Source organism: Lepidothrix coronata, unplaced genomic scaffold, assembly GCF_001604755.1.
Source record: "Lepidothrix coronata isolate B3197 unplaced genomic scaffold, Lepidothrix_coronata-1.0 Scaffold48, whole genome shotgun sequence".
In the NCBI taxonomy this organism is placed as follows: Eukaryota; Metazoa; Chordata; class Aves; order Passeriformes; family Pipridae; genus Lepidothrix; species Lepidothrix coronata.
The window spans coordinates 735,418-757,057 of NW_016690228.1; the positions used below are offsets into that span (position 1 = coordinate 735,418).

General features: G+C 42.6%; 1 long non-coding RNA gene across 2 annotated transcripts in view; it reads right to left on the reverse strand.

Moving 5' to 3' along the window:
* Positions 1–6,682: 6,682 nt before the first annotated feature.
* Positions 6,683–21,640, reverse strand: part of LOC108497501 — a 28,241-nt gene continuing 13,283 nt past the window's right edge. Inside the window, exons 2-4 of one of the 2 annotated variants that reach the window (XR_001874844.1) lie at positions 18,080–18,218; positions 13,120–13,225; positions 6,683–7,067 (exon numbers count right to left, since the gene is read on the reverse strand). This is a non-coding gene — a long non-coding RNA (uncharacterized LOC108497501). Of the gene's footprint in view, positions 7,068–13,119; positions 13,226–15,833; positions 17,335–18,079; positions 18,219–21,640 lie in introns of those variants that run through there. The other variant, XR_001874845.1, reaches the window with a different exon arrangement.

Consider the following 21,640-nt stretch of genomic DNA (forward strand, 5'->3'; position numbering starts at 1 on the left):
AATTCAGCTACTTTTGACGCTGAAACAGAGCCAAAGTATAGAATGCAAGTAGAAAAACAAAGAAACAAACCAAAACAAATCCCAAACCAACCAACCAACCAACCCCCCCAAAAAAAGCCACCCCCCAAAAAAAACCAAAACCAAAAAACCACCCAACAAAAAATCCACCCAAACCTCTCCCTCACTACTGATCTCTATCAAGGAGTTGAGCCACTGACTGATTTCAAGGCCAACACATGCTCATATCCAGATTTCTTGAGACACCAAGGAAACAGCTCATGCTATGGGAAAAAAGGCTATAAAAACCCAAAAACTTGGGGAGAATTTAGTCCATAATGCTACACTAGTATGCATCACTTTACCAGGCTGCTGTAAACCCAACCTCACCAACCAGTTGACAGAGGGTTTGTGTTAAGCAGCTGGAAGACCCTTATGAAATTAAGCCTTTAATTTTCATGGAGAGCTTCCAGGTTTAAAATGGAATGAGACAAGAGCATTGCTCCATCAGCCTGCACCCAACAGGAGACAGAAAGTCTCCCTGGCACAGGAGGAGCAGCCAGCTTGGTTACCAAAATGGGAGTCACCTCCAAGAGTGAGTAACCCCATCCTTAAAAAGGTGGTCAGGAAAGATAGGATGAACACCCTTTGTGGAATCCTCCCTTTTCATGTTGACTGCAAGAAAATCACAAGTAATGTTTTTGTCTCTTTTTCTTAGCTTTATACCCCTAAAATCTGTGTCTCGTCAAACAACTAAAGTAAAATGGCTTATTACCTCTGCAGATGCCAAGGCCGTGGTGCAGATAAGCAGAGGACTCCATTGTCTTATTGGTCAGGGCTCCTCCACCCAGCTATATTTAGAGTAGAGAAGCCCAACAGCACAAACAGGATTTGTGTATGCAGTTATCTTGTTTGCCTGGATTTTTAGTAGCAGCAAATTTCTTGACAGGACATTCAGAGGAAGGTGAAAACAGTCTTCCATCTGGAGTTTCTCTGCTAGTACAGATTTTTTTAACCTGAGAATCCGGAGTAATCTAAAGTCACATGAAGAAAAGGTCAGAAGTAGTCACGGCTCTGAAAGAAATTGGATGCTTGTAAGCTGCTCGTCAGCAAGGACTTCTGATCAGCACATGATTTCCACAGAGTGCAGTTTTGTCTTAGCTGTGCTAGATATAGTGCTTAGATAAGAACCACAAAACAGACTTTCTATTTGAACTTGTGGTGGATACATGAAGGATAACTCAGGTCTTACTTGCTGTATTCAGGGTAAGAAAGAGTAATTGTCAGTAAGAAGGAGTGTGCATTGCACATCAACTCGGAACATTTTGACTTTACTTGCTGCTGGCTAGTGCCTAACAACACTGTCCTGAAACCATCTAAAAGACAGGGAAACCTTCCTGCAGGTAGTTTGTCATGTCTCCTGAGCGCCAGGGTCCCTTTGGATGCTGTTGGGGTTCAGGAGGTGACCTGGCCCTTTCAAAGCTTGCTGTTTACTGAGTCTGATGCTCATCTGTATTTGTGAATTTATATGGTATTAGTCACTGCTGTTCTTGCTTAAAAACGTTCTTCTCAAATTCCACACAATGTCTCGCAGCTACTGGATCTTGGGATAAGGTAAAGAGGGACATTTTAATGGTGCCATTTATGTACTCTTTGAATGTTACATCAGTCTTTGGCTTTGGTTCCTCTGACTTGGCAGCAGGATTGTTTTGCTTCATTCCTGATTGCTTCCAGGCCTTTACAAGGCACTGAGTCTGGGCTGTCAAGGAAGGTAGGAGAGGGAAGTCACAGAGAGTTGTCATAGTTCTTGGCATGGTGCACCTTGGATCCATCACCACTTCAGAGCAGGAGCAAAAAGGCAGAACAGGCAGCATGAGCACCAGAGGAAGCAGTAAAATGGGCCCCTTTGCCCAGCCAAGCACCACAGGTAATTAGAAAATGAAACAAACTGATGGCCTGCACAGACACCTTGCAGCTCTTGGTTTTCCAGTTTTGTGTCCTCCTCACATTGCTACTTCCTTGCCCTTTAGACCTTCCTCTATCCTATCCCATCCCATTCCTGCCAGCTGGCCCCAGGCAACTCAAACAACAGGCTTGGGGCAGACAGCCTCTCCCTGTCCAGGTGCAATGCGGCTGCTGTTCCCTCACCTTTCCAGCCATCACGCCCACATCCAGCTGCCGCTAAGCAAAGCAGCTTGAAGCCAGCAGATTTGCATACATCTGTGCAAACTTTCTGTGAGGTCTGAGTGGCTGAGTTTCACTTCATGTTTCAGGCTAATGTGGAGCCAGACAGTGGAGGGTATCAGTAAGTGTGCAGAAGTGATGTGTTTAGTCACTTCTGCTTACCAGTTTGGGTATTCCACTGTTAGAAAAGTCACTGACTGCTTACATTAAAAAGTTCCCTTTAGTGAGACTAAAATTATTGTCAAGACTTTTTTGGTTTTGGCACTGATACCTGTGAGAGAAGTCTCTGGGGTTGTTTAGTCTGCAGAAGAAATGACCAAGGTGGCAGTGAGAGTGGACGGGGAGAGGGGGTGGATATAGTACAAGTTTTCAAATAGGATAAATATTGCAACCTAGGAGAAGGGGGTGCTTTCCATGTCCTTGGAGAACAAGACAAAATGGAAGAGGATTAAATTATCAATAAAAAAATTTTGCTTAGGTACTAGATAGATCTTTCTCATGGTAAGTATGATAGTGCAGATATGGAACAATTTATTTGAGAAAATTGTGGAGCCTCCATCATACTGCTGGAACAGGAGGTGGCAGAAATCCAGGACAGATTAGATCAGTATCTGACTGTTGGAACAAATGGACCTAATGACCTTTCAAGGTCTCTTCCAACCCTGTTTTCTCTGACATATTATAATAAGTAGTATCAAGAAACCACAATTAATACAGTTTTGGAGGCTGTATTAAGATGGGTAAGCGGACCTCTACCCAGGAGAACACAGAGGGTCAACAGAGATGAGACAAAATGTGCCTGGGGGGAGAGAGAGGCAGAGAGAGGGAAGCCAGGTTTCCCAAATCTGCCCACTGTCAAGCCAGTGGGGAGGAATCTGTGCTTCTGGACCCAACATCTACTGGCTGTCTGACCAGAGACTTACCTGAAACATTAAGTTTTTGTATTGCCAGTGAGTGTGAAGTTTGGTGAATTTTATATTGCTTTCAAATACTTTGAATATTTTGCAGCCTTTGTCAGAAGGCTACAGAACTTCCCATTCTGCCTTTCAGAGGCCAAAGTAATGCCCCAAAACTCTTCAAATCCCTTTTAAACCCCATAGTACACAAGATTTTGCTCAGATAGTCCCAATGTGAGATTTCCAGGTGATGGTTTTCTGCAGAGGAGCCCAAGAGCTGAGGCGTGTATCAATCTGATTTGACGAAACCACAAATTTCTCTCTCTGTCCTTCTTCCCTTTTCTCCATGAGAGAGCAACTGGCTGGTCATCTGTGAGCTGAAATCCCAAACTATGCAGGATACTGTCTCGCTGTGAAGAGGCTTCTGAAGAACCAGGCTGCAGCAGCAGCTGCAAAGCAACTGAGGCTGCTCCTTCAGCTTAATTTGCGGAGCTAGGAGCATTTAACCAACTAGGGAAAATAATATTTATACGAATCATTTGATCTTAATCTTTTGGTGCTCTAATTCACAGTTGCTACCTGAGGGATTTCCACATTCTCAACTGGAGCTGTCACGTTTGGCACTTGAGTTTGGAGCACAGAAAGCCAACACACATGCACAGGCATGTGCTCAGAGGTAAACACACCTGTCCCTGGTCATTCCCTTGTCAGCAGGAGTGGTGGCTTCTAGAAGAATGTTATCTCCTGGAGCTGGGGAAGATGCAGAGGGGCTGGTAAGAAGCGTGACACAGGGAATCTGCCTTTATTCTTTTAATTTCTCCATTCACAAGAGAAGCAGTGTCCAACCCCATGCTTACTGGAAAGGAGTTAGAGGTAAGGCATGCTTGTGGCTGTGCTGGAGAGCCTTAGCAGCACAGGCAGTGGGCAATGGGAGGCTGCAGTACATGCACATCAGTGGCTGTTCTGCTGAAGTGCAGCAGGAGGAGGGTGCTGGCAGGTCCTGTGGCACTGCTGGCACAACACGACGAGCCCCCACAGTCTGGCAGGTGGACGGGCTTTGCCAAATTGCCTGCGAACCAGCAAACAAATCAAGCGGAGTCGATGGTGTCTCCAGGCAGCTCAGCTCCCGCAGGTGCTGTTTTTATTTCCAGCATCAGGGGAGCAATGCTGAAGCTCTGCAGAGAGGTGGGGGAGAGGGCAGCTTGCCTTTGTTTGCTCTGATTTCTTGTGGAGACACTGGAACAGCCTTTCCCAGCACTGGCTTCATTTCCTTCTGCATGAAGAAGGCAAAAGCTGCCTAATGAAGAAGTTGCGTCAATAGATTTTTTGCCCTATTTTTCTTTCTAGGAATTAATCTGACTCACCAACATGCTTTATGGTCATTCGTTCCTTACAGACCAGCTCATTTCTGTTTACCCAGATCAGTGTGCGGCCTCGCACTCTCTTCTGGCTGCAAAACAACAGCACCCAGCTGGAACCTTGTGACTTCCCAGTAGCTCCATCAGCCATCCCAGAGCTTCCTTGCAGGGCTCCCTCCCCAGCAGACTCACTGCTGGGAGCCCACTCCCCTTGGTGTAGCTGCTCTGTATTTACATGGGGAAGCCTGGGAATTGGGTTAGAATCAACTATTTTCAGCAACAATTGATTTTTCTGCTTTAGTGGGCAGTAGTGGCATCTCCAGGGGACATCACAGTCTGCAGGAGAGCATGGTATCCTCCCGTCTAGCTGCTGTTGCCATTCGGTATTTATTAGTGGCAATGAATAACCAGGAGAACTAAGTCCATCCTTTCCCCTGGAGCCACTGGTGCTATTTAAAACAGCAGAACAACCAAACCAAACCAGGAGCAGACTCTTGGGAATATCAACTCTCAAAGACAAGACCACAGCAATACTCAAGCCTTTCAAGTAACCTTCAGTACTGTACACCAGCCTGTTTCAATGAACAGCCACCGTTACATAATTCCCCAAAGACCAGTAATCTCTGGGTACTTCCAACAGTAAAAGTATTTGATAAAAGTACACTAAGCTTGCAGATACAGAATCTTCAGGCTAAAAATTAACCTTTAACTCACCACAAGGTGGTGAACAAATTTGCTTCTGAGAAGATAACAATAGGTTGTGTCCCAAAAGCTCCCACAAGTAACTTTGAGCAGTCGATTGAAATGACCCACCCCACAAGCCTATGTGATCTGGAAATGGAAGTTGGTATCAGTATAATAAAAACTACACGGTTTGTATAAATCTATCCCCTCTGCTGCTCAGCCAACCAAGGTCTTCATGTCACAAAGAGCAAAGGAAGGCTTATCAAGGACAGTTTGGTGATGTGAATATGATGGCTTCATCAAAACACCACTGGCAATTCATAGGAAACACACAAGACTTGATCTGAAGTCTCTTATGGAAGAAGAGAATAACATCTGTCCCTAACTACTGAAACAAGCCCTACACACAACCCAAAGACCATCAAATGTGGTCAGTCATGGCTACACATAAAGCACTGAGCGCTTTGAATGGTTCCCACCTGAATGCTGAGTGAAACACATGCAACAGCCTGTGGGGTGAAACTGTCCCCCGTTGCAGTTCTCAACACACAGGCTATCAATACGTAATTGCTTCAGACATGACCTGAATGGTGCCAGCCCTGTGCAGAGCAGCAGGGTACCTGCTGATAACCAGAGATGGAGGGATGTTCATGTACAGCGCCATCTGGCATAGCTGGAGCTGACCCTAGCCATTTGTTATTCTGAAGGAAATCCCAGGAAAATGTGGATCCCTCTGTGTTTCACTGATCTATCAGGAAAGATGAATTGACAAGATGAGGGCATCTTAGCTAACAATACAAGAAAGTACCCTCTGTCTCAGTGGCATGACTGCTAAGGTCATTACCCTTGGATACAAGTTCAGAAAGATGGGGGTTTTTTTAAAAGTGATTGGGTGACAAAGGATTTTATTATTCTTGTTGCACGAATCTGAGGTATTATCTAAGCTTTGGCAGCATCACTTTCCAGATCCGGGCATTAATGATAACTATGATACAATGATAAGAAAATTAAAGTTGTTGAGATGTGATCAAAATTCAGGCCTCCATGTAGGGTAAAATCCACATTAATTGAGTCTAATAAAGATATTTACTTGGCTACAGATGAAAAAGAAATTATAAGATAATGACACAGATACTTCAAGAAGCAGCAAGGGAGTTTAAGCTGGCATTCACTGCAGAGAAATATCTGTTATATCTCAACATAAGTATTTGTCGGTGTTGAGCCAGTTAGTGCAGTGGTAATGTCTTCTTGAGCAATGTTAATAGAAGTTATTAAAATATAAAGTAAATATTTATAAATAAAAATTTCATAAACAGGCACAATGGATGCACATGCAAAAACTTGTTTGGGTGAAAACAAAGAGTAATTGCAGCTGCTGGTCCACATGAGTAGCTGTTGGAATTTACCTTGAACACAAAAATGTTAATTTGCATGGTTAAATGTTGGCTTCAAGCAAGCACCTGGATTTGATGCAATTAATGGATCTGGTGGGTGCTCTTTCAGTCACACAAACACCCAGACCTACAAAGTAAGTGAAAAGGCTTAGTAAAGGGTTTTCTTCCGAGTAAGTTTTATTGCTTTATTTATCATCTCATTTTAAAGCTTTTCTGGCTTATTTGGCCAAGCTCTTCAATAACTCAGAGAAGTTTAGGGTTCTTCTCTTTTTTAGTAATTAGAATTTGCAATTTCATAGTAATAATTTATTTACGGGAACTAGAGTTTCAGAAGCGCTTGGTTCAGGATCTGATGAGGATAGAGAGGGTCGACAACCAGAGCCTGTCATTACTTCTTTGGGAAACACTGGGATTAAAGCAAGGCAGGACAGTCCCTTCTTCCACTCTGGTGGTGGCAGGAGACCTGACCAACTGTCTGTATGTCTCAGGATGGGAAACCAGTGTCTGACCAGGAACTGTGCTTCTTCTTGGCTGTTCCCAAATGCGGAGATAGTCTGAAATAAACAAAGGTTTCATTTGGGTATTTTAAGGTGATGACTGTATGTTCAAGCTTCAGCAACAGCCATGGAAGGAAAAATTCCCACATCCTGGAAATGAGAGGCTCCTATATTGGTAATACTTGAAGGTGTTGCTAATCAAATACAGAAATCCCACCTCAACTGCAATTTTCAAGCCTAGAGAAACCCCAGCAGTTGAAGGCAGACTAAAATTCAAGTCTCTCGAGATCCTGCTCACTTTTAATAATAACTCAGGGACTCAAATGCTACTCAGCTGTAGGTATTGTTAGTGAAAAGAAGCTGTATTCTGTCTTCCAGACATGGAGCTGACAGCAGACCTGGGCTACACACACAAGGCTTTGTGTATGAAGAAGTTGGTGCTTCCTGTACTTGGAGGCTTTGGAAAGTGTTAGTTGAAATTAGCTTCCAAAAACCATGTTGTAGCACTGGATTCCCTCTTGCAGCGTATGTAAACCTTACTGCACGTTGTCCTGTTAGCAGATCATATTCTGCAACCGCGTGTACATGGCTGGAAATCTTTTCGGGGTCCCTTTGGCTGCAGGGCCCATTACTGGGGTAAAGTGTTGCAGCTGAGTGTTAGATGGAAAATAAATTGCTACTTCTGCATAATCATTGTCTGAGTCAGTCATGCTGGCATCACCTGTATGCCCATATACAATAAGTGGTGGAGAAATACTCAGATCCTGGTTTTGGAGTTACCAGGTGGCATCTATATAGCACAGTGCCCAGAGGACACGATAAACACAAGGTGTGTCTTGCTGGTTTGCCTCCGTCACCTACTTGGAATGGATCCATCCTGGGCAGATGATGAACAAAATGTGTGAGGAGCCTTTTGATGGGAAGAACCTGAGAAGTAGGCAGAAAGCATCCCAACCCTCTGTTTTGTTGTCTTTACCCTATGACTATGTCCTGAGCTTGTTGTGCACCGGGAATTGAGTGGTACCTGACTGGTCACTTCATGGCTAAGACAGGCTCTCAGACTCCACTTTGTGTGTGAGGAGAACAAACTTAAGCACAGAGACAAATACAACCTGGAAATGTTGTCAAATCTATGCAGCTGTCTTGGAGCTCCAGCTTCCGTCCTGAATCTGTACATAGCTAGACCTTAGCACTTCACAGGCTTGTAGAGTGGCAGGATAATTCATACCGAAGGCTCAGAGCAGGCCAACAGGTGTTGTTCTCCAGCTTCGCAGCTCTAAGCTGAATGAGGCCCAGCACCATCTCCTTATATTGCTCCCAGGGCTTCTGGTAGCAGCAGCCAGGTGTGTTGGCCTATCCAAACAAGTGTAAACAAGATCTTGTTTTTCTTAGTGTCTGATTCAAGGCTAGATAACTTTTTAACCCTTCACACTCCTGTTAAAGTGATGTACATGTATGTTTCAAGGGCTTTATGTGAGGTTTTTAAAGATTCTAGAGCCCCAAGAGAAGTGATAGGGGATGATGAGATGGTGAAGGAACAACTTGTGCTACTTGTTCACCACTGCTCTGTAGCATCCACATCACAGTGTGAACAATCTACTAGCCCACATCCAATTCACTTTAGAATGTGGGTTGTGTACAAAATAACGTGTATAGGCGTTGAAAGGCTGGCAAGTGGTAGGGAAGTCTTTAATTTGGCATTATAGAAACATCCTGTTAACACCTGGCTCATGCCCTTCACAACCTCTGCATGCAGACCTTATTTACCAGGTGCCCCTTAGATGTTTTGGCCCAAATGAGTGTAAGTACTCCTTTCCTCCAGTCCTCTTCCCTCAGCACCATCCAAGGAAAGTGTGGTTAATCTCTCACCCTTCTATTTCTGCCTGTGCCATTGATGATGTAATGCTGGTGTAGCTTCCTCTGCGCATCACAGGCCTTGCTTTCTCCAAGTGCAGACAGTTCACTCTGCACAGCCACAGCAAGGAAGTCGTGAAGCATGCTACATCTCTGAAAAGTGATGAGTCAACACTGCAAGTGGGAGGAATAGAAACTGGGAGAGGCTTCCCAGAGAAGTCGTGGAGTTGGCTAGAAGCTACTGTTGTGGTCAGAGGCAAAAGCAAAGTTCATCAACAAGTATAAACTTCCTCAAATCCAGAGGATTTCAGGCTGCCATGCAGTTCCATATCTGGAATAAGCATGGCTTTCTGTTTTCTTCATCTCTTTTATGATCCAGCAGATCCAAGTCCATTTTCTCTCCTCTTTCTCTCAAAAGAAATAAAGATTTGTTTGCTCTGCTCAGTTATCTTCATTGCTTAGCATGCTTAAGGTTCCTGTTTTGCTCCAGTCAAGAGAAAAACAGTCTGGGGAAATTACTCAGAAGAAGAGCTGGGTTTTAACAGGTTTTTCCTTGGCAATGTGTACAAAGTTTTTGAAGGACAAAAACTAGTAGTAGTAGAAAGAGATGAAAAATAGTAGTAAGAAAAACTCAGAGTCACAGAAGTTGTTTTTTAAATGCTTAAAACAAGGGGGCTTTCTGGGGCACAAGGGAGCCAAGAGTTGAAAATGGATTGACATTTCTGTGCTTCTTTTTTGACACTGCTAGGGTTGATTAAGTGATAATTAGGCTAGAGAGTGCTCCAAGAGTCACTGCTTCATCCTACTCCTTTACCCCCTCAGGACTTGTCACCACTGAAAAAAGGGTAGAAATTATATTAGAAATGCCTGCAGTTTTGAGGCTATGTAAATGAAGAAGCTTGTGCTTTTTAATGCTTTATGGCTGATTTGAGGCAAATCAAATTTCCAAACTGATTCCCACCCCACCCCCAAAATTAAAGGAGATTGGGTTACATTCTCTTTACTAGTAGGATCTAGAGTCCACAGAGGTGATGCATGGACTTTAGTTGTGTTTGTATTTCTGTAGACTTAATAGTGGACGTACGCAAATGTTCCCGGCACACGGAGTGCAAAACAAGGACAAATATCAGTGTATAACACTGACTCTCCCAGGGGACAGTCAGTGAATAATTGAATACTAACAATCATACAAAGTATTTTTCGTTGTATCTCCGCCTCCACAGCTGGGATTTCCAATCCAAGGGAGGATTCATATTTTAACTTTTTATTGCTGTTGTTCTGATTCAGAAAAACAAATCTTTTTTTTGTAAAAATATCACCAAAATAAATCCATTAAAGAGTCACCCTTGGTTGGAGAAGTATGCACTGTAGGAAATTCTGAATATACATTAAAAAATTCCCTAATTAATTGACTGGATTTCAAAGTGAATTTAATTTTGCTTTAACACTTGTTACTTAATTTGAGATTCTTTCATGAGGTTTTTTACATATTCTAATTTTGTGAAGTTTTATGTGCAAAACTAATTCTTATTTAGAATACAAATTATTCTATAATAGTCAAAATATTATAAATATTCAGAGTGTAAATAACTATGATTGAATAAACCCCTTTACATTCTAGAAGCTAGTGTCTCCTGTTGATTTGCAAAGAAATTATTTGTTGCATTGCTCAGGGAAAGACAAGCTCTGAGCACAACACCTAGAGGGATTTTAACTTCTTACTTAATTAGAATATGAGTTAGGTGCATGAATATGAATTATGTGAGTGTATTTGGTAGCAGCTGTTTCCAGTTTCCTAGCATTCAATTACTACCATTACCCATATAGCTTAGATAATGTCACGAATTCCTAGGTAATTTTTATCCTGGCTTTTTCATGTAAAGTCTATGAAAAAAATTGAAATTTATAATCTGTCTTTAGCTTTTGGAAGAGAAGAGCATGGGAATGGCAAACAGAACAGAGTATGAGTGTGACCTAAGTAAAGGTTGGGTGGAGCTCTGAGCAACTTGGGCTAGTTGAAGGGTCTCATTGCAAGGGGGTTGGACTAGATGACCTTTAAAGAGTCCCTTCCAAACAAAATATTCTGTAATTCATTCTATCAGAAAATATGGTAAATTTGCCACTCATTAAATTGATTTTTTTATTATTATTAATTGTGATTGATTATCAACCCTGTAGCACCTTGTATTCTGACACTCAAAGATTAGGCTCATTTCCTACCTCTCTTCTGAAATGACCATAGCCTAGTAAGAAGGCCTTCCCAATATGTCTTTGATTGCATATGTAGTCATCCTCAGGAGGAAACAGAGTTATTATAAACCATATTTAAAGACTTTGTATCTACACTGTATCTGACTATACAATGCTTTTGTAAGACCAAGCCAAAACCTATGAAGAGCCTAACTCCTCTTTATCACCGGCTTCTCAATAGTTTTGAATCATCAGTTTTTAATGGGCAGCTTCAAGCTGTGCTTTGCTTATATGTCACATTGCCCACGAACAGCTGGAATGGGACTTATCTCACATAATTTCTGGTGTCTGGAGTCACCAGTGAGTTTCCTTAGAGTTCATGGAGAAAAACAGGTACATCTGCAGCACATTGACTCATCCTCCCCTGCCTGCATTTACATTCTCTTGCTCTTAATATGTTTTGTTCCCTGAATAACAAATGTAAAACACAGCAGTGCAGATGCTGCATGTACCTTTCTTCCAGTGCAGAAGAGCTGAGTCGTATGGCCCCAGCTACAGAGCCTTGGCCGTTGCCTCAAACGGTGTTGTTTGGACTCTTTTTGTTTGAGAGGTTGTCTGATCCCATATCTCATGCATCAGACAGGACAAAAGCTCACAAGTGCTGCTGGATGCTGCCCCACCAGGCTAGCAGAGCTTCTCATACCAAGGGGAGATATGGCACCTTAGGAGCCTTCTAAAATTTTGTGCCTCTAGCTACTGAATGATATGCACAGCACCTAGTGCCACTGATTTCTTTCCTTAACCATGATAAGGACAGGGCTTGTGACTCAACAGACCATCAGGAGGCATTTTCGTTTAAATCCCCAACTCTTTTAAGTTGTGCATTTCAGTGTTCAGCTGTTACTGTGCTGAAATGTGAAAAGTATAGCCAAGAGGTGCCTTTAGCTATTGTAGCTGTTGGCTCACTCCTGGGAGAGGCAAAACTGCATGATTTATCTGATGTTTCTTCTGAGTAAGACAAACATATTTTCAAAATCAAAACTCAAGATAGGTTTGTGGTAACAGTGTTGAGATTCCTGAGATAGTTCTGTGCTAGTGCCCTGGCCGTCTGTCTGATAAACCCTGCTAAAGTTGCTCTTGGCACCCTCTGACAGCCTGGCAAGTGGGTATATTCCTCTCAATGGAGCATTTTTCTAGTACCAGAGCTGAACTGGAAAATGAACCTGGAGGCGCAACTCATCGGCCAAGCGCCTGTGGAATGTGAAAGGAATCCAGACATATAATTCCCTGGTAGCTCTCTGGAAAATCCCTGCTTTGCTGCTCTCGGTAGCTTCAGTGTGTAACCCTGAGCAGCTGGCATTGCCAGTGGGCACCAGAACAGCTGGGAGAGGGCATGCTCATGAGACATTTCTCTTTGCAAATGCTTTGTCACACAGCAGAGGTGCTGTTCTAGGGACCCACTATTTTCCTGTTAAATGTGTGGTGAAGGGCACCGATCTTAGTAATCATGGAAAAATAATAATAAAAAATTGAGGGATATGGCTGATAAAATCCTCTGTAAAAAATCCTGGCCATTTTAGCAGGCATGACATGTCAGGTTATGATCCCTCCTGTTGGTACGTTGCAAAGGGGAAAAAGGCACGCACACATCTCTGAGAGCATTTGTCCCTCTAATCTTGTCAGCAAAACACCTTTTACAACTAACAGGGATACCCCAAAGGGCAGTTCACCCCGTCATAGTATCTAGGAGTAGCAGAGTGAATCACCCTCTGCAGTGCCCTATCTTAGATGCTGATATGAAAGAAGCCAACACCTGACTTAAAATGACCACATTTCAGTGAGATAAACCCACCCACCCACCTACATAAACATTTAGCTCAGATGGCTGAAGCGTATGGACTGTTGTGTTTATAAGTTCAGTACTCACCATACATCAAAGAAGGCAAGTCTGGTTAAAATATACAGAGCAAAAAAGGGATCTTTTTCCTCATGTCACCACCCCTCTCAAGCACCACTACATACAAGTAGCTCAAGTGGCCCCAAGATGTCATAGATTTACTATTACCTCCAGCTAGAGTATTAAATCAGCAGCCATGCCTCTGAAGTGAAGGTTGGCCATCACTCAGAAAGCTTCTGATGAGTTGCTAGTGGCTTCTAAATCAACGGCTTCCCTACAGAAAAAGAAACTCTCTTAGGAACAAGCAACCCCCTTGTCAGCTGATGTTCAGCCAGCACACAAACAGATGCTAATGACTTCCAAAAGGGAGAAAGGTCAAACTCAAAAATCCTGTAAATTTCCTGACCTAAAGGAGACCAGTTTCATCGTCGTTGAGAATGGTATCACCATTAAACTCCCAAAATAGTGATTATTGTCACATTTAGCACTCGTAATGAGACATATCGTTTCATCTGGTTCTATTTCTTTGTATAAAGCATGATTGTCTGTGTGTGTGTTGCAGGAAACGACTTATTTATTGAGCAGATTGCAATATGAACTGGAGTGCAATATGCAGAGTATGACTTCACCAGGTGGGAAAGCATTTTACCCTAAAAGATGTTAATGACTTGCTGGCAGTTCATCCAGGTCATTATCAGAGATATCTGTTTGCTACCAGGATGGGAAAGGATGGCCCCTGCCTACCAAAAAAGTCATCAGCATTCCTAGACAGCTGAAGGCAGACACTAGCCTTGGGGCAGCAGTGTGGAAAATGTTTCCAGAATAAATTGATACTGATAATCCCAGGAGTGAGAAGTGACTTGAAGTTGAAGAGAAGCCAAGGGGACCCCAAGGAAGGGGAAGTAAATGAACTGAGGTTTTCTGTTGGGAAAGGGTATTAAAGACATGAATCTTGGGTGAAAAGTGGGTCCTTCGATATGGCTCATTAGGTGACAGTGAAAGAAGTCGTTCTTGGAGCTGATTTGCTGGTAACCAAATAAGTGCTTGTGCTTTTGTCTTCTTTCCCTGTATCTAGATCCTTTCAGGGTGTTGTTTGCATATAGGCTCTGTAAATAGGCACAAGAGTCTGCTATGTGTTAGATTGGTGTTAAGGATGATGAGAATGTGTCTGAGGCACCTGGCAGACAGCAAAACTATTCTCTGTTGTGTGGCTGTTGCAATCCTTAACCTTAAACACTAGTGTCCCAGCTGTTTGCTGAAATTCATTTCTGTGGGCATTCAGATGATAAAAGAGGGCTTCCTCACACAAATGCAGAGGCTATATATTTAGGAACATGAATGAGGAGGATCTGTTTGGAGCTTTCCAGTGACCTGTATTAGCTGGGAAAGAGCATAACTCTCCAGCAAAAGAGTAAGAGAGGGTCCACACCCCCAGGGTTTTAATAACAGACACATGTTGGCAAATGACATTGCATTTCAAGTATCAAGACTGCAACGAAATGACTAATAATGTAAAAATGGAAGAGTGGCTGATTTTCTTTCTTTATAGCAATTTTACTTACAAGAATTCTGCATGTTGCCATGGTTTAGCTCATCACGTGTATGACAATATCTTTAAGGTGGTCTTGACTTCCTAAGTCTGTACGAATGTCTCTAAATAACTCTCATTTGCAGACATAATGAGTGCATACAGCTCACACGGAAATGTCTCTGAAAAAATACTACTGTTCGTACCTGTGCTGTGAGTTTGTGCATGCATGCAGGATGATATTACACTGACATCGTGATCCCAGCCAGCCAAAACTTCAAACTAACCCTAGTTCTTTTTCTCCTCTTTTGGCAAGGACACATCAACACATGCCAGATGAAGGTGACCCATGTGATGTAACCACTGACACCCGGATAGTGAGTCTGGCTGGAATGGGGTTAACATTCCCCATAGAAGTGCTGTGCTTTGCACTTGTGCCTAGGAGAGTGTTGGTAACCCATCCACGTGTTGGCTGCTGCTGAGCAGCACCCAGACATCCCCAAGGCTGTCTCTCCAACATCCCCAAGGGCTGGCAGGCTGGGGGTGGGCAAGAGGCTGGGAGGGGAGGCAACCAGGACAGCTGCCCCAGCTGTTCAAAGGGATATTCCATACCATATGACATTACGCTTAACAATAAAGGCTAACAGAAAATGGGCTCACTTCATTTTTGAAGTGTTTGTCTTCTGAAGCAGCCACTTTGCATACTGGGGCCCTATTTCCCAAGAAGTGTCTGGACATCACCCGCTGATGGGAAGTAGAGCATCCATCTCCTTTGGTTTTGCTTTGCTTCTGCACACAACATTTGTTTGTTTGTTTGTTTGTTTGTTTCATTTGACTGCCTTTATCTTGACCCATGAGATTTTATGTCTTATTTTCTCCCCATGTTCTGCTGAGGAGGGGGCATGAGAGAGCCCCCTGGTCCGACATTTGGCATCCAGGCAAGGTCACCAAGCCACTCTATGGTACATTTAGTCCTGGATAAATGAGTGTAGTATTTGTCATGTTGCCAGACGAGTGACTGGGAACAGTCTGTGTTTAGAAAGGCAACTTGCAGTTCTTTATAAATTAAAGCAAATGCATGGGGGAAAGACCACTTCCATCCTGTGTTCAGTGGAGCAAGACTATCTATATAGGATTTTATTACTCACTGATTACTTCTCCTCATGACAGCAGTATGAGTAGCCACTTGTGCTAAGAAGGCAGCCAGAGGAGTGACTTCAGAGAGTGCCGTTCCCTTCTGCAGACCTGTTCTTGTGACCCCATGGGAATTCTCAAGCACTCACCTATGGCAATATGTATTTGCCCTGAACAAAAATATGAAGAACATAATGGAATCCATTTCTAGCTCAGTTAAATGGAAACAATGTAAATCTAATACTGTTAGCAGCAGTATTTAGTACAGTGACCTGAAAAGCTAATCCAAATTCATCGTTTTCTAATGAGTTGTTCAGGATTTTTTTTTCTTTTTATGATGCATCTTCTTTAACCCAGATGAATTGTTACATGACTAAGGGACCTGCTCAAAGACAAGAGATGAGAAATTTGCCAACCTCATAGATTAGTGATGTGCAATTAACTGAGTAATTTTAGCATCTTAGTGCCTCGGGTCTTTTATTTATACAGAGATGGTGTTTCACTCTTCTTTCCTTGGAGGGAGTTGCATAGAATGCAGCAAACACCTGTAATGATTTTCAATAATTTCAGCTGCTATAAAACCCAAAGTATTCATGGACCTTCGAAATTTTGTTCCAGTGGAATGAAGAACTTAGAAAAAAATAACATTAAGGACTACATGTTTCGGGCTCTAAGCTGTGTTTAAGATCTATATTATAGACTCTGTTAGAGTCCTATTGGTCTTATTGGTGATTTTCCTTTTCACTCAATGGGATTGACTCCATATGCCTCATACTCTCTTAGCTATTATCCCAGGCTGGAGGAGTTGCTGCCATAAATATGTAGCTGGTGCTTACTTGTGAGGTCCTTGACTGCCTGGCAGGCCTTCAAAATAAGGAAGGTAAACTAGATGAGTGTAGCTTCTTTCTTGCTCTTCTTATGTAGCCTTACCTGTTTGGGTTCCCATGGCAGAGCCACTGATGATTACTGAGTTTTTCTCTAGTACCGCAGTCTTAACAAACACTGAAGGATGCCAGCTGCCTACCTGTGTGTCTGCAGTGGTGAACCACACCCCAGGCTTTCTGGTGCTTCCTCAACTCCCCAGACCTTTTGTGATTCATGGATGCTCATGGAGAGTAAAACCCTAAACATAACAGTGCTTTGGAGAGATGTGCCTTCAAATTCACATCTGCAAAAAGTTACTGACAACAGAAACATTAAAGAAATTCAGCTCTGATCTCAGTCCTCAAGTCTTTGGCTTGCTGTGGTGTGATAAGTCATTTGAACATGTACAACCTTGGAGTAACTAAGTGGGTATGAGAGTGTCTATGGCTCCTGGGCACCTCTTGGTTTCAATGTCACAGTCAGAAAAGGCTTATTAAAAGACATGACGTAGTCCATTTATTTTAGTCAAGAGTTTTCAGCCGTGCAATTTGCCTGTGGGTGACAGGTTATACTGGACAGTTTCTTATTCAGCTTCCGTCTTCTTACGTTGTAGATCACAACCTTATCTCGTTTGTTCAACAGCTCTGCTTCCAGTTCACCCTCCTACACCAGCATAAAGTTGCTTTACTTTTAGATAATTAACCTTTTCTTTTGCCAGCAGTAGATAGAGTACAGGGCTTCATAATTGATGTGCTGTTGTCTCTGACTTCTTCACACACCCGTGGGGGCTTTCAATTGTTGTTAAGAGCTGGAGTCTCGGTTTGAATCCACAACACAGTGCTGCCTTATTATTTACCCTGAGTAGAAATGCAACAGAAATCGATGAAATGAATGATTATTATTACCCAGAACTGACTGGAATTCAGATGCTGAAAGATGTGCCCAAATGAATTTTTAAAGAGGCAGAGGTGCACAGAGACTATGTAACACCAAGTAACACTCAGAAACATAGTTCTCATTAGGAGGTGAACATCTGACTGTAATTGAATTTTCAGTACCTAGTTAGCAGAAAAATACAATAGATTTTATTGACTAAAAAACTTCTCATGAGGCATGTTCATTAAAGCAGCACCAAATATTGAAATAAAAGGCAGTGCCCAAGTCTCCAGGTAGAACCAAGATAAGCAATTCCTAGGAAAATCCTGTCCTGCAAGCCTAATTTCAACAAGCAGGACTTGGAAATCAGTTTATTGGATATTGGCTGAATAGAACCTTTATCCTGGGGCACAAGGGCTTTTAATCTTCAGATCATTGAGAGCCTGGGCTTTTATGAGAGCTGTAAATAGGGTGTGATTCATGAATGTACATCATCATTTCTTTGTACTCATGAACACTTGGAAAGTCAGCGTGACCTGGGATTGTGTCTGATTTTTCAAGAAACAGGATTCTGTACTATATCAGTCTGACATTGCAGGTGTAATGTAATATGGTGTGCAGCTATCTTAAGATCTGCTGCTGACTTGGTTCCTTTAATTTGAGTTAACCTGCACTTTGCTCAGAAGTAAACAGTATGTGCAGAAGAGGGAAAGGGAAATCCTTCACCTTTTTCAGCCATGGACAGGGGAATTCACAGGCTATCTCTGGATTCCTTTTCAAACTCATCATCATTCCCAGTCTTCTGGACAAGTACATGACTTTACAGCACTTGTCAGGACCTCTGGAGTTTGACAAGCCCCATTTGCTGGAAAATGAAGGTGCAATTATGTCAGAGCAAGTTGTTGATGCCCAAGAGACTTTAAGTGCAGTCTTTGTTTCTGTTGTGAATGGTCATTCCCTAATGTAGGAAAGAAAGAGAAGATTCTGTTCATTTGGTGACCCCATAATACAGCTGAGTCCTCACACCTCAGCCCTGAACTCAAATGCTCCTTATTCCTTCTCCTTGCCACGCCTCTGCAGAGCGCAAATTTGTCAGCAGCAGCTATGACCCAGTGAAGGTGACAGATTGAAAAACAGGCAACTCTGTGATTTGTTCTCCATCATCTCCAGGTCTCTTTATTTTCATACCTCCTGCCTGCACCAGCCCAATCTCAGTGACAGCACGCGGTGACAGGGAGCAACCATGTTAATGTGAGAGAGAGGCCTTTGCCTCAGCCTTGGTCTGCACAGCCTGTCTGGACTTTTATTGAGCCATCCAGAGGCACGACTGCACACACTGAGTGCATTTTGTTGTGGCTGTTATAAAATACATTGGAAACATGTGTGCCATTAAACTCCTGCATCCCAATCAGTGTCATTTTTTTTGCTGTTTTATTTCAATTTAACAGGTCAAAGGAGACATTTCAGTGAGGAGCTGTGACCGTCTTGTAATTCTCTATTTTCTTCGATGGGCTGCAGGAATGTGTGTCAGTGTCAGAGCAAACACAGGGCTGCTACAGGTTCAAAGGGAATATTTCGTTCTGGCTAAATCACCCCAAAAGGCATCTCAAGGTAGCCTTCCCTCCCTCCAGGATATTTCCAGGTGGCTTGTGAAAAGGAGGTTCATCTTTAGGGGAGCATTTGGTGTCAGTGCAATACCTGATAAGAAATGTCCATCTTTCTCAGCGGTGCTTTGTGGATATTCTATCTGTCAGAGTCAGATTCCTATAACTACTCACGGGACAAGTTTTCTGCATTGCCCAGGGCTCCTGGCTATCTATCTGACTATCTCAGTGGGTTATCTCTTTGTTATTGGCAGTGGCACTTAGGGTCTGATTCTGTGTAAAACACCTAGGAGCTACCTGATCCTTTGCAGGATCAGTCTGTTATGGACCACCTCGCCTTTATTGAGTTCCTCTTTGTGTACCCCGGCAATTGAGCTGATCAAGGAAAGAAGTCAGGTGTCATTATCTCCCCAGTTCTGATAAAGGATGAGGATTGAGCAGCCCAGTTTTTCTCATAGTTTTCAGCTTTCATTGGCCTGTGTTCACAAAAAGTGTTTAAAATGTTGGTTACACTCTCCCTTCAAATAAGAGAATTCTGTGCCTCTGACAGAAGGTATAAAGTATTTTGTTTATTCAGTGAAAGATAGCAATCATGAGCATTAGGCTGCATTTAAAAGCCTTGGACTTCATTAGGGAAATAGACTTCAGTTTAATAGGAAAGAAAGGGAGAGGTGGAGAGAGTGAAAGGAACAAGAAGGAAATTTCAAAGTAAAATGTTCCAAGACCTCTTATTCATGAGTTTAGCTTTTGCCTGTTAAGCTTAAACAACTTTCCATTAACATTCCTTATTGAGTACTGTGAATGGAAAAAGCAAATAAACACTACTCTGTGGCCTGATGTGTTGTCAGTGATGCCGTTCATGATTTTTTTTTCTCTGTCAGTGAAAGGGAAGGTGCCATCACCACCACTACTTGACAGCCTGGTCAGACTCTTGGCTGCATCTCTGTGCAACACAGGGAAGAGAAAAGAGCTTTGTTTCACCTCCATGCTGTGGATTGAGGACTGTTATGGGGACTTATAAAATGCACCCCAATGGTTGTGGAAGGAAAGCCTTCTGCCATCATATCCTACGCTACCTTTCCTGAGCTGCTCAAGCTCTGTTTTGCAAAGTCAGTAGGGTTTTCTGGAACCCACCACTTTCATCTGAAGACCTTCACATCTGTGATGAGCAAGGACATCTCTTTAATTTCCAGTCTGCATCTTATTAACCCACTTGTTCTTATGCCGGGATTGACCATAGTAGTTCCTTTCTCTCTTTCGTGTTTACCACCTGCTCCTCCGCACTGGCTTGAAATACATGGACATCAGTTATATCCTCTTTTAAGAGTTCATGCTGAACTAGGTTGAAATCCTCCATACCCTTCTTATAAAATAATGTCTTATCACCATGCTCAGGTCCCTAGAAGGAGTCAGCAGGCTCATATCACTAAATGCTTTACCCTCTTTCTCATAAATATTGGTACTTTTCGTTTCTTGTCTGGGTGTTCATCCTACCACTGACATTGCTTTCTCCATTGCTGTATCTTCCTTTGCCTTGCTTTCCCCTCTCAGTCTGCACAAAGTGATGCGTAGGAAAGACACTTCCAGTCTTGCCTTTTCATCTCTTAATTTAAATTTGTTCTTATCAGAAACAATATTTGAAGATGAGTGAAAGAAACTTTCTAACACAGAAAACATGTTTAGGAACATCCTGGATCTGTTTCAGTCTTATCCAGATTCTTGAGATAAAAATTCAGGCATATGAATGTAGGTGTCTTCATGAGCACAAGATGACAAAGGCCACTTTATGTTTATTGGACAACCAGAGCTTGATTCAGATGCTTACGTGTAGGTGTCTGATACACTTTATGTTGCCAGAGATCATCTAAGATATCTTCACTAAGCTTGCAGATATGACACAGTAACTACAAGAGTGCCACACCTTTCTGGGAAAGCATCTCAAACACAGGTAGACTCCTCAAGGTCATCTCCGTGACTCCAGATGTCTATGCTTCACTAACAGAGTCAGAGCAAAGAGCACAGAGCTATTCAGGTCACCTACACCTGTCTTCCAAATAGCTCTACAGGCTCTGCTGACAGTGGAGTTCAGTATTAAAGAGTAACAGGAGCTGTTGTGTTGGAAGTGGCAGGAGCTCTGACACACAGTTCCCATGTTTGTGTGCAAGTTGAAGGCACTCAAATAACTTGCACCTGGGCTGAATTGTCAGTGTATGGGCTTAGCTTAGGCTGAGGGGCTTTGAGGGGGCAATTCAGAGCATCCTGGGTAAGGAATTTCTGCTCTTGAAATCAGATTCTTTCAGTGAGACGGTATTTCTCTGGAGAAGAGAACGAGGGGAGGAGGAAGACAGAGAAGAAAGCAGGAATGGAGCTGTTGTATGGGATCTTAGGTTATAAAACAGCTGGCCATGGCAAATATTTGTAGAGGAATGGATTATGAGTCAGTTACATTTCAATCAAAAGACAGTATAGGCAAAGTTAAGCTGCTTAAGTAAGACTCTTTTATATTTATTTAAAAGGAGAAAGCCTTGATGAGTTGAAGGAGCTAATTAATAAAGACAGCTAATCTCAGGATTTGAATGTGTGTATATGAATTTCAACCAACTATGCAAAATACCTTAAACTTCTATTCCAAGAAAGAAGAGAGAAAAACAAACAGAAAAGGACTGATAATGGATGAATAATC